This window comes from Humulus lupulus, chromosome 2 (genome assembly GCF_963169125.1).
Source record: "Humulus lupulus chromosome 2, drHumLupu1.1, whole genome shotgun sequence".
NCBI lineage: Eukaryota > Viridiplantae > Streptophyta > Magnoliopsida > Rosales > Cannabaceae > Humulus > Humulus lupulus.
In genome coordinates this window covers 201,713,511-201,725,763 of record NC_084794.1, presented here as the reverse complement: position 1 = coordinate 201,725,763, position 12,253 = coordinate 201,713,511, and the positions used below count along the sequence as shown (strand labels likewise).

At 36.5% G+C, this 12,253-nt stretch overlaps 1 non-coding gene across 1 annotated transcript; it reads right to left on the bottom strand.

Moving 5' to 3' along the window:
• Positions 1-324: 324 nt before the first annotated feature.
• Positions 325-431, bottom strand: LOC133820182 (small nucleolar RNA R71). Its single transcript, XR_009886611.1, has one exon. It is a non-coding gene; the product is annotated as a small nucleolar RNA R71 (small nucleolar RNA).
• Between the last annotated feature and the right edge of the window lie 11,822 nt (positions 432-12,253).

The following is a 12,253-nucleotide window of genomic DNA, read 5'->3' as shown; positions in this document are numbered from 1 at the left end:
ACCCCTGAGAGTTTTGTCTAGGCAAGTGTGGGTCTAAAGCAGTACCTTGGCAACCTTCCCAATCAGCCTGGGAATATTTCGAGCATATACCTTTGCACTATTATATTGTTGAACTTATTACTATAAGAAAACCAATCTTGTTCTGTCAAAATAAGCAATTTCACTCTGCTTAAAAGTTGTTTGGTCAAAAAGGTTAACTTGTGATCCACCGTGAAGGACAAAGCCAAAAGCTGGTTATACTCTTTGAGACCTAGGTCTATTTGAACATGGGAGGAAATGACCAAATCTTTCTTGTTGAAACACTTCCCCAGCCATAAGACCAACAGTCTAAAACAACAAATTTCCACATTTTCCCAAAAGGACAATGCAACGTTCTATCAAGTTTGGGAAAGATTCAAGGATCTGTTGAATTAGTGCCTGCACCATGGCTATGAGAACTGGCATTTGGTCAGTTACTTCTATGAAGGCCTCACAAGTCGTTAGTGCCAGTTTGTAGAAATGTTATGCAATGCTGAATTCCTGGAAAAAGAGCCAGACGATGCTCTTGAATATCTCGAAGAAACCGCAAAAAAATCTCACACCTGGAGTGGTCCAAGTGCAACTAATAGCACCAACCGACACAAACCATCTGAGATCTATCAACTTCGAGAAGAGGATAGTGTTACCCAACTCAAAGCTTTGAAAAAGCAGTTTGAGGTCTTAATGACAAAAAATGGCCAAAAACCTCACATGATTGCTCAAGCGGAACCGCAAGAACATTTCTTTGTTTGTGGAGGGACGAAGCATTTAACTAAGGATTGCTTAGCTTTTAATGAAATGAATGGGGTTTATGAGGAGCAATGCAATGCCTTAGGGGCATATAACAAGCCATTCTCCCATACGTACAACTCTGGTTGGAGAAACCACCCAAATTTCAGTTGGAGAGATTCCAACCAAGCTCAATCGTCTGATGGCCAATGGAAAAATGAGCAAGAAGTTCAACCATCAAAGGCGTATTCTTTCCCCTCAATATAATGCTCATCCACAACGAAATTCTCTCGAGAATACCCTTCATGCATTCATAGAGGAACAATCCAAACTAAATCGCCAAATGATGGAAGAAATCAAGGAAATGAAATGTCAATTCTCAAAATTGACTTAGTCCTTGACCATTCCGGGAAAAGGAAAACTTCCTTCCCAACCAAAATTCAACATGCAAGGCCAACACATGACCCAATCTTCAAATTCTAACGATCAAAATGTTAAGGAAGTAAATGCCATCACGACTAGAAGCGGTAAAACTTTGTAAGACCCATCCAAAAATCCAACTCTCCCAGTACTCCAAAAGTTATTCCCGAACATTCACCACTCAATGCCTTTCCAAAAGTACCATTTACCCAGGCTTTGAAACCTGTTGGGAAGTTCCCTGATAACCGAGCTAAATCCTTGAGCACTTGACACAAGTGAAGATTAATCTTCCTTTGCTTCACATCATAAAACAAGTGCCGGCTTATGCCAAAATAATCAAGGATCTACACACTGCAAAAATGAATCACCATGTTAAGAAGACTGCTTTCTTAACTGAGCAAGTAAGTGCAGTGATTGAACAAAAGACACCGCTGAAATACAAAGATCCCGGTTGTCCCACCATTTCTTTCCAAATTGGGACCCATGATGTAATATCCAACATTTTCATTATACATTTTTTTTGTTATAAATAAGAGTTTTAATACATAAAATGTACAAGTTTACAAATTTAAGAAATAGTAATGGAAAAATAGTGTTTAAAATATGATTTTATGTTTTTAATTAGATTAAAGAGAGAGAAACTTGAGTAGTCAAGTATTGGACCCAAATGTCATATAATTTTAATTGGGGATTTTTATAAAATTAAGAAAGTTTTGCTAAAGGGCTTATTTGAAAAGAATTTTAGTATTTTGGGTCCAAGTGTAATTTTAAAAAAAAATAAATAAATAAAAAAAAAGAAAAGAAAAGAAAAGGCTTCAGCCTTTCTTTTTACCCAAGCCCCTCTCTCTCTCTCTCTCTCTCCTCAGAAACTCTCTCTCTCTCTCTCTCTCCGTGTTACTGTTGCCGACGACGCAGGAGTACTTTCCGGCCACCACTTTTAGCCACGCGCCGGACCGTTGGATTCAGAGGCCTCCGAACTATCGACCCACGCGGGAATCTAGAGCTCACTCGCCGATTAAACACCTCAACCACTCGATTTAAGTTCGGCCACCCCGCGACTTCAAAGTTGCGATTCGGCCACCTCGGGCATCTGTTTGCCGATCCGTCACCACCATCGTGCTCCTCGTGTTGTGGGCTTCAAAACCCAATAACTTGTTCCTACATCTACCATAGTTGGGTGGTGGGCCCACCACGAGCCACCGCGATCCACCGTAGACCGACGGTCGAAACTTAGTGTTCGAGGTTTCGAAGTACGTTTTGAGTTTCAGAAAATCATCGTTTGACTTGTTGTGGAACCCGATCATTTTGGTATAATTTCTTTAACCTATATATTGTGATTTAATTGTGATTGATTAGAGTAATTGTTATTATGTGTATTTATAGTATATAATTATATATTATTGATATATGGAATATTTTCTGTAATTTACTGGCTGTCTGGGATTATATATATTTCTGATACAGGTTTTGATTTTGGGTTTGTCCACTTTATAGCCGTTGTGCTGTCCAATTTTCTAGAAAATATTAGATATTAAATAAAGTATAAAATCCATATTTAATTGATTTTATATTAATATGGAAATTATTATGATTAATTAATTTTAATTATTATTGTTATTGTTTTGTTAAGTAAATCAAGAATACAGATTCATATATATATATATGAAAAGTATGATTTATAGTAAACCTATTATCTAACCATTATTATTATTGTATATTAATATTTTTATTAATATTTGAATATTAAAATAATATCAAATATTAGTTTCTTACAGTTATTGATATTTGTAAAACCAGTGAATTTTGGAGAAAGTATATTTATTATATCACTGGAATTGATATTATGACTAATTAATAATAATATAAATATTTATATTTATATTATTATCATTATATTGATTATTACAATTTTATGTTAAAAATATGATTTCTTTTATAAAATGACTATTTGAATATATACATTCATATACGTATTGCTATTGAAGTATTTTGTTATTAATATCGAAATAAGTTTATTGATAGACGATAATTATTATTGTTGTTGGGATTATTATTATTATTATTATCATAAGAGTACATTATCTTATGAGCAAGGTTTAAAGCATGATTTTATATGAAGAGTTATTTGCATTACGTTGATAATAATTATTAATATCATTTATATAGTTTCTGGTATTGTTAATATACACTATCAATAGTGTATATTTACGATTTCGATAGAATTTAATAAATGATGTGCCTTCAATAGGATTTGTATGGATTTGATTGATTGACTCTTGGCGAGCAATTTTAAAATAAGCTAAGGACCTAAGGTAAGTAAATCTCACCTTTTGTGCTTAAGTGTAAGATGCATGACTACATTAATTGTGTACATCTGATGAGTTAAGTATGGTATGATGATGATGCATATGATAAGTATGTGAAGAATGGTTATATGAACACCATAAGGGTGTTGTGTGATATGTAATTGATGAATTCTGTGATATGTGAAAGATGTCTTACTTGGTTAAGAATGATATGAATTATGTGCAAGTATGTGTTCTTATGTTGATGGATATGTGGATTACTCTATGTTCATGATTTGTTATATGTTATGATATATGAAGCGTTTAAGTTTTTAGGCTGGAAACCTTAGACCTGAGCCATAGCTCTACGTTAAGGTATAACAACGCCACCAACCCAAAGCTTCATGTATTATGACTACAGATGTTTTGAGTTATATGAGATGTGATACAATGCCTTGATTGAATACCATCAACATGAATCATGAACATGAACATTGGCATTTCAGCATCAGCATGTATGCGTGGCATGTACAGTTATGTGATACATTATTATGTGATATAAGACCATGCATATGAATATGAGAAAAGTTATGAAATGCCTTGAAAAGTCTTATGTAAAGTTAAACATTTTAATGACACAAGGCTTAAGCAAAGTGATAATAAGATGTTTAAAAAGGGTGCCACTGTTTTGATGAAGCAATCAAGTAAGTTCAGTAAAGAAGACGGAAGTCTATAAGACTTATAGTGGCTGCCCACTAGTGTGGGCTAGGTCAGAGTTGACCATTCAGATATGTTTGCCATGTTTCCGTCTTTCTCCTCCATATGTGTAATAAGTATGGCAGCTATGGCAACGATGAAATGAGTGTTATGATGAGCCTAGCTGAGATGATGGCTAGCCGGAGGAGAACCCATGGGATTCTATATGATATGTGTAACAAGCCCTGCAGGCATTGGCTGAATCAAATAGTGTGCACAAGTGATATTGGGCCCATAAAAATGTGAAACTAAAAGAAAGAGCAAAAAAGTAAAGTTTGAAAGTGCATGAGCAATAAATGAAATGTATAAGTATATAAGTCAGCATATTAGTATGTGTGCACTACAAACTCACGACATTCATGTGTATGTGTATGCATGAGATTTGCTTACTGAGCGTTAGCTCATTATGTTATTTTCCAACATTTTTCCAGGTGTGGCTTTAGCTGTTGAGCAACTTGTGGAGCACGGACTCAGTAGCAATGCAATAATGGTTTAGAGTTTTCATATGGCTGCCTTAAATTTAAAGTATTCATACGTGTAATAATTTCTACTAATAAGTTTATATAAAAGTTTTAAATTTTTCTGTATTTCTTCGTATCATTTTATTTAATTCTTTTGGTCAAGTGCCTTACATACTCGTAAACCTTAGAATTACGAGTATGTGGCAGACGTACCCTACCTTAGGGACGTTACACATGAAGCCAGCCAAGCCTTACTTGATCTTGGCGTGAGTGTAAATCTCATGCCTTACTCTGTATACTCGCAACTCGGTCTTAGAGAAATGAAGCCAACATCTGTTGTGCTACAGCTTGCTGACCGCTCCATCAAAAAGCCTAGGGGTATTGTTGAGGATGTTTTAGTTCAAATTGAAAATTTCTATTACCCTGTGGACTTTCTTATTCTTGATACCCAATCTGTGGTAAACAAGGATTCTAAAATTCCTATTATCCTCGGAAGACCATTCCTTGCTACTACAAATGCTTTGATCAATTATCGAAATGTCCAAATGAAGATATCGTTTGGAAACATTACTCTTGAAGTCAATATCTTCCACATCGGGAAACAACCCTGAGAAGATGATGAATGTTATTAAACATTCATGATTGACACTTTAATTCCCGAGGAGGTTCAATTGCGAAGCAACTTCGATAATCTTGATGAACTCCTCCTTTTTTCACAAAATGAAAGTACCAGTTCTATTGAGTCTACTCTTGCAATATCAAATCATATAGACTCACGTAATAGAAGAACTCAGTTTTGGCAACCTCGCTTTAAAGAGCTACCTCGTGAGAGGGCACAGCCAAAAAATTTAGTCGAAGAGATTCCAATTGTTCAATTGACCCAACTTCCCGAGGGTTTGAAACATGTCTTCTTGGGAGATGGTGAAACCTTTCCAGTTATCATCTCGTCCAACCTGCAAAATTTTCAAGAATTACAGTTACTCGAGCTACTGCGAACGTATAGATCTGCAATAGGTTGGACGCTTGCTGATATCAAAGGTATTAGCCCTTTAATTTTCTCCCATCGAATCAATTTGGAGGACGAGGCTATCCCTTGAAGAGACCCTAAAAGGCGAGTGAACCCCACAATGAAAGAAGTTGTAAAAAATGAAGTTTTGAAATTGCTAGATGCTGGTATTATTTACCCAGAAGCTGATAGTAAATGGGTCAGTCCAACTCAAGTCGTGCCTAAGAAATCTGGTGTCAAAGTGATCCAAAACAAAAAAGGGGTCCCCCCCAAAAAATGTGATAGGGTGGCGCATGTGCATTGACTATAGAAAATTAAATGCCGCCTCCTGCAAAGATCATTTTCCACTCCCATTCATTGATCAAATCCTTGAACAGGTAGCTGGTCATCCATTCTATTGCTTTCTTGATGGCTATTCTAGCTATTATCAAATTGATATTGCATTAGAGGATCAAGATAAGACCACTTTCACTTGTCCCTTTAGCACCTTTGCTTTCCGGTGTATGCCATTTGGCTTGTGTAATGCACCAACTACATTCCAAAGATGCATGATGAGCATCTTTTGTGAGATGATTGAAAAATCAATGGAAGTATTCATGGATGACCTAACTGTGTTTGGAAATTCCTTTGACACATGTCTTCTCCATCTTGAAGTTGTTTTAAAATGGTGTATTGAGAAAGGACTTATGCTCAATTGGGAGAAATTCCACTTCATGGTATCGTTTGGCATAGTCTTAGGCCACATTGTTTCTGAAAAAGGAATTGAGGTTGATCAATCCAAAGTCGACCTTATCTCCAACCTACCTACTCCTAAGACTGTCAAAGACGTTAGGTCATTCCTTGGTCATGCTGGTTTCTATAAGAGGTTCATAGAAAAATTTTCAATGATTGCTCGTCCGCTAAGCAACCTCTTAGCCAAATATGTCACTTTTGAATGGACACCTAAGTGTGAGGAATCATTCTGAACTCTTGTAAATTCACTCACTTCCGCTCCCATCATTCAGTCACCCGATTAGAGTCTTCCTTTCGAGATCATGTGTGACGCCAGCAACTTTGCTGTGGGAGCTGTGCTAGGACAACGAAGGGAGGGGAAACCCTTTGTTGTGTATTATGAAAGTCAAACTCTCAATAGTGCTCAAATGAACTATTCCACTACTAAAAAAGAGTTGCTTGCCATCGTCTTTTCCCTTGACAAATTCCGATCTTATTTGAATGGATCACCTATTACGATCTTCACAGATCACTCTGCCTTGAAATATCTCCTTTCCAAAAAGGATGCTAAGGCGCGATTAATATGGTGGATCCTTCTTTTGTAATAATTGTATATCACAATCAAGGACAAGAAAGGTGTTGAAAACATCATCGCGGACCACTTGTCCCGACTTGAATTCAGCGATCCCGCTGATGGTCCACCTATTCATGAGGATACCCTAATGAACAATTGCTTTCTGTTGCTAAGTTGCCGTGGTATGCTCATATTGTGAATTACTTAGTAACAGGTGAACTCCCATCTGAATGAAGTTCACAAGAAAAATGCAAAATCATAGGAATCCTATGCAGCCTCCTTGCAGTAGATCTCTAGCCCTCAATGCTAAAATCATAGGCACTCGGGGTCCATGCACAGTGCCAACGGGGCCAGTATCCAGAGAAACAAGACCATACCTTTAGTTAAGGTATTATGGAGGAACAGCAAGGTAGAGGAAGCGACATGAGAGTTGGAATCAACCATGTGGGACCAGTATCCTGAGTTTTTCAAGTTTCGAGGACGAAATTCCTGTAAGGAGGGGATAGTTGTAACATCCCAAATTCCTTGATATGGCTTAGTGCCTAGATTAGGGGGCCGAGAGGCAATAACTGTTTTAATTATGTCCTAATATAGTATGAGCATGTCATTATGTGAATTATATTATAATATAACTATGCTTGCATGTTTAGAAATATTAAATATGCTTGTGGGACGGTTTATTATAAGAAGGGCATTTTAGTAATTTGACTCGTTGAGGGTATAATTGTAAATATGCGTGTGTGTGATTGAGACCACATTATTATGTGTATATATTTGGGTTACTCGATGCGAGACGATCCTGGTGAGCAAGTTAGCGTAAAAGTCACAACGGGGATTAAATACCTGGCTCGGGGTGAGCCTAGGGGTATTTTGGTAATTTAGTACATTACCAGGATTTATCGAGTAGTGGGAGATTAAATGATTATTATTTTGAGGTAGTTGGAGATTTAGAGGAACACTCGAGGATTTATGGGAAGTGGCAATTGACGGAATTTACCTTGAGGTCACTAGAGGATCTAAGTTAGTTATAAGGGCAATTTGGACTTTTGGAAAAAAAGAGATATGTTGGTTTAGGAAAGAAGGAAAAGACTCTCTCTCTCTCTCTCTCCTGTAGCTCTCTATCTCCTTGGTGAATTGAGAACTTTGAGAAATTGGAGGAACAAAGCTTAGGAAAGTGAAGGATTGGACTGGTTGAGCTGGGGATTCGATTCAGGGTTGAGCATATCTCAGAGGTAAGGTTTTAAGCTTAGTATTTCCATTTCGATTCTGTTAATTTCTTTAGGAAGTTTAGAGTGTGCATGTGAGAGGGTTGAAGATTGAATTTTGGATTTTTATGGGTTTTCAATCAAGTTTTTAGATAGGTTACGTTGCTGGAAGAGTGTTAAATTGGTTATGGAGATTGAATTGAAGTTTTAAGTGTGATTGGGTTGATTTTATTAGGTTTGGCTAAGGGAAAACCCCAAAGGGTTCGAAGGGGTCGAGCAGCGGCCCTGTTCTTGGGGTGCCGCGGCCCTCTTGAACCCAGGGAGCCAAGGAAGGCTTTGTCACGAGGGCACGCCGCAGCGCCTGTTAGGCAGCACCGCAATGCGTGTTTAGTAAAATGGGAGGCTGAGCCTCTGACTTGGTGTGGGCCGCGGCACAAGGGCATGGAGCCGCGACACTTAAGAGGTTTTGAGCCCCGATAGGTTTTTTGAGTGTGGGAACTCAACCCTAAGGGCTCGGGATTGATCCTACTACCCAGTTTAGTGGAATTCGATATCTCGGAGGCTAGGACTCAATCGAAAGGCCTTTTTTCACTCATTTTGACGGGATTCTTTATCATGGTTATGACTAGGTCATCGCTAAGGGCTCGGATCAGGGATCTTACTCAAGGGTCGTTTGTTGGTAGGCACTTGGACCAAAGGTAAGAAAACTGTATCAATAATATGAAGTACACATGATTAGGGCTTGGCCCGAATGCTGAACATAATCTTGATTTGGGCGTTGGCCTTGTAAATGCACGTGATTATGATTATACCTGTGTATATCCGTTTAAACATATTGTAATGCATTGTATATGTATGTGTGATAAACATATTATGTGATTGTCTTCTGTGGCAAGAAAGCTTGGTTTATAAGCCGAGGACCTATTGTTGTATTTGGTTAAGGATTGACTTACTTGTCAAGGGCATACTTGATTTAAAGGGCTCGACTTATAAGGCAAGGATCTCCGAGGCTCGACTTATCAGTCAAGAGTCTTTGAGGCTCGGCTCATAAGTCGAGGATCTGCAAGACTCGGCTTATGAGCTGAGACCGGCATTACGCGCGTTGAACGCAGGCCGTTGTGGCTGGGCCACCTTGGAGGTGCATAAAGCACGTGACTGGCTCAGATGCCAAATAAATAGAAAGGGAGTGCAACACGCACTTGTGCGACTCCATGGTTGCTAATTTGTGTTATGTTTATGTTTAGTACTAGTTATTACTGCTAAGTCGCCTGCATCACTCTGTGAATTGTTGAATATGTTTTCTTGCTGAGTCTTTTGGCTCATGGGTGCTTTGTGGTGCAGGTAAGGGTAAGGAGAAGCTTGGCCAGCCATGAGTTGGAGAGAGATAGCAGTGACGTGTACATATGCAGTCTGCTCGATCACCGTGGCCGAGAAGCTCAAGGTTGCTAGGGTTGGACTCAGTTTTGTCACCTAGGTTGGCTTATTTTATAACCTTGGAATTGTAACTGACTTTTAAACTTGTATTTTGGGATCCCATGTAAAGACCAAAGTTTTTGTTTAATGAAAATGTTTACGACTTGACCAAAAATTTAAATACCTAAACCCTTAGTGGCTTAATCACATGTTTAGTCCAAATGACTCATTTAGCGAGTCCAGCACTAATTTTAAACACACATGGTAACGAACCCTAATTAGCAGGGCGTTACAGCAGGTATCAATCACAAACTCCAATTGTCCAAAATTGAGGCGTTGAGAAACGATGCATATGCCAATTCTAGGATTTATAAAGCGAAATTGAAAATTGCTCACGATAAACAAATCCTACGAAAACACTTTGAGCCAAATCAGACAGTACATCTGTATGATTCTCGCTTGCACTTGTACCCCGGTAAACTGCGATCGAGATGGACTGGTCCATTTGTAGTTAAACAAGTATTTCCCAATGGTTCCGTTGAGGTCGAGGACCCAACCAATGGGAGAATTTTTCGTGTCAATGGCCAAAGACTGAAGCATTACATTGAGAGTGTGAGCCATGTTGAAAAGGTCCTTCTTAAGAACCTAGTTTATACACTCTGAAGTTCTGAATGGTTTGTTTGTTTTTTTTATTTATTTTTATTTTTCTGGCTTTCTTTTATTGTTGTATTTTTTTTTGTATGCTTGTTTTAGGGTATTGTTATCATGCTATTTTCGCTCTCGCCTCATGGACATGGTCATCATCCAGGTGTTCTCTTTCCCTACCTTTTTCATTGATTATTCATTTTGACATTGAGGACACTGTCTGATTTATGGTTGGGGGTGGTGAGCATTCATTAGCATTCATTTGGAAAATCTTATTGCCGTGTTGAATTTTTAAGTCAAATTTTTTCAAAATCTTCCAAGCATGAGTACAACCTGTTGGTTTGAGTCAATTTTTACTATGTTTAGCTATTAAGAAGTGATTTTCTGAGTTCTTTTGTGCACTTTCCAAACATGTGATAAATTGGTTGTTAACACAAATAGTTGAGAGAAATTTCAAGTTTAAAGTTTTTCATTTCTTGGTGAGTTATGAGAGTTGAGAAAACTACTTTTGAACTTTTATTGATCATTTGAGTTGGTAAAGTCACATCTTTGGAATTTAAAACATGACATTTACTAGAGAGATGTTTCTCATTTAAGAACGAGTCTTTGTAATAATTCTTAAATTTGTGTTCAATATATTTTATTTTGTTTGTAACTTCCTTTTATTTTTGTGTTGCCTCTTGTCAAAAAAAAAAAAGAGAAGAAGAAAAAAAAATATAAATGAAAAAAAAGAAGAAAAAAAGAAATAAAAAAAGGGAAAATAATGATGAAAAAAAGGGATGAAAAATAAATGAAAAATGAAAAAAAAAGGAATAAGAGCAACACTTTCCTTTATTATTTTGTAGTTGTTAAAACAAATATTTCCATTATTATTTTTGTTTTGTGTAATTGTATAGAAAAAAAATATAATATATAATAATATATATATATTAGTATTAATAATTTCCTTTTCTTATTTATCATTTCCAGTTAGTTGTCATTTTATTTTTGAGCTTTCTCATGTAAATCCCAAATGTTGTTTGCCATTTGAATTCCAATAAGTTGATATGCCTATCTTTTGATCAATACTTGTTCAAAGTGCTTGTTCTAAAAAGTTTATCTTTTCTCATTTGAGCGTAAACTATTACATTTCCAACTCAAAGAGTGGTATCATTCCCATTAAAAATACTTTCAATGCCTGTAAGGAATTTGGAGTTGAGACATTTATACTTTTGAGATTTTTCGATACTATTTGTGTTATGACTTGCGATAAAAAAGAATATGGTTTGGTGTACTCACACATAACTCTGGAATTGCAATTGAAGTAGCTTCGATAGTAATCTCTGACTTCTTGCTGATACTTTGAAAATGTTTAGATGATTTTGTGTTGGTTTGACTTGATTATTTAACTTGACAATTTTCTTTTTCGCTTGAATTGCTGGGGACTAGCAATAAACTGGTTGGGGGTTGTGATTAGTGGTGCAAAATGCATATTTATTGATTTTAATGGTCAAAATAAATTAAGTTTAATTAATATTTTCATAGAATTAATATAATTTCTCTTATAAATGAAAATATTTGATTATGATTTAATTTATTTTTAAATTTGTAGGAATTAAAGTTGAATTTTGGCGTAAAGAAAAAGAAAGAAGAAAGAAAGAATCAAAACTGAAAAAAAGAGTTGAAAAAGTGGCATTTTTTTAAAGGAATTAGGCCCAAAATGAGCCCAAACAAGCCCAGGCCCAAGCTTGTCACCACCTGGACACGTGGCGTGCCTCTATTGGCTGCACTTGGTCAACACTTTAAGCCACCTTTCAGCCCAGTTTTTGTGGGTTTTGTGCCTTGCACCTTTCCATTTTGAGCTCTTAAACTCATATTTTGTGGTGTTTTAGAAAAAGGGCAAAATGACCATTCATTAAAATAATTAGGTTAATATTAATAATAAGATTTGATTTTTCAAAATTATATTTCATTATTAACATTTCAGATTTATTTTGGAGACCTCATTTGTAATTTAATTTCTTTTTAGTCCTTTTCTCCTTCTATAAATA